Source organism: Etheostoma spectabile, chromosome 4 (genome assembly GCF_008692095.1).
Source record: "Etheostoma spectabile isolate EspeVRDwgs_2016 chromosome 4, UIUC_Espe_1.0, whole genome shotgun sequence".
Classification (NCBI taxonomy): Eukaryota; Metazoa; Chordata; class Actinopteri; order Perciformes; family Percidae; genus Etheostoma; species Etheostoma spectabile.
Window position 1 is genome coordinate 11,211,266 of NC_045736.1, and position 1,474 is coordinate 11,212,739.

At 39.3% G+C, this 1,474-nt stretch overlaps 1 protein-coding gene and 1 long non-coding RNA gene across 4 annotated transcripts in view; one reads left to right on the top strand and one right to left on the bottom strand.

Moving 5' to 3' along the window:
- The window catches only part of LOC116687868 (synaptotagmin-2), a 35,856-nt gene that overhangs the window by 21,589 nt on the left and 12,793 nt on the right, over positions 1 to 1,474 (top strand). The gene's annotated exons all lie outside the window — the stretch shown is intronic.
- LOC116687870 (uncharacterized) overlaps positions 1 to 1,474 on the bottom strand; it is a 16,553-nt gene that overhangs the window by 13,881 nt on the left and 1,198 nt on the right. The gene's annotated exons all lie outside the window — the stretch shown is intronic.

The following is a 1,474-nucleotide window of genomic DNA, read 5'->3' on the forward strand; positions in this document are numbered from 1 at the left end:
GGGGGGGGGGGGGGTACGTGGAGGCCAACAGTCAAGGGAGAAGCCCACAGACTGTCTATGAAAGCATCGGAATAAAATATTTCAGCAACGTTTTGATGGATTGGAAATACTTCAGTATGTTGCAAGGGAATTCATACTGTAAATAGTAACATGTATCCACAAACAGATTTCTCTTGGCCCAGCTATCAGAAGAGTTACAACTTTTTTTTTGTCTTCAAACTGAGTTTGAGGCAGTGCAGTAACGCTCAGCCATCATCGGAAAAGTGCTTCCAATGTCCTTCACTGGTCTCCGTCGAAGTCTCGGCCATTGCTGTGTCCATTTCTTTCACTGTCTATGACAAAAACAGATACAAAAAACTGTTTTAAATGCAATCCGTGTACAGTGTAAAGGGCTTTTCACATGGGAAGCAACACTTTGCCTGCGCAAGTAAACGCCAGGCTATCAATGTGTGGACTACTGACAGGACTAAGTTTGTGCACTACTGAACAAAACTGAATGAGATTAGCTGACTGTGGAATCATATATCCCTAATCACGGGTACATTTATAAAAGGTAATGTTGATACCTAAAGTTAGCTAATCTAGCATAATCATAATTACGGACGTATACCCGATTAATCCAGTCTTGTGCCGATTCTCTGACAAGCAAAAGCCCCGCTATCTACGTCCTGATAACTGTTTGGAGAATTGTTTTTTTAATATTTTAGTGAACTCAAAAACATCAAGAACCAGTCTCTTGTTCATTGATTTGCATGTGGATATAGAGTACTCTCATATAAAGACTACTGTATGGACAGGGGGAAACTGAGTGAGTGAGTCTGAGTGAGTCTGGCTCTTTTGAGCACCTTTAACCCTCACGTTATCCAAGTTTTTTATGTCGAAATGTTGTTTTCTTTGAACCAAATTGGCCAAAATTAACATGGATGCATGGATGTACTTTTCACAGGTCAAATGAACGACTACTTCTATTGAATTTTTGGTGTTTTATTCAATTTCATAGCATTACACACACGGTTTCAAAACAGTATGTGATCAATTCAACATCATCTGATCTTAACTAATAGTCAAAATAATTCCTTTTTTTTGCTTTTTTGTTGTTTGTTTGAACTCAAAGTTAGGTATCATGTCATATAAATTAGGTTTTATTGACCATGGATTAAAGAAAAGCGTTGGATAATGCAACAAAAATGTCGGAAAAAGTTGACGGGAAGACAACACAAGGGTTAAAGGTGTGTTCAGACTGTAGCTAAGGACATTTTCACTGTATGCAAGTTGCCTGACCTGAGTTTGTGTTGATTTGCCCCAAACAGCCGATGTGTTACAGTACAGAAACTAGCAGTGAGCTCCTTTGTACACGTGAGAGTGTACCTGTGTGTTTGTGTTCAGCTCAGACACTGATACCAGTTCTTTCTGTTATTTCCCTCCAGTCTCTCCACGTCTTTCCTTTAATCTCTGAGTGCAGATGAAGTAGATT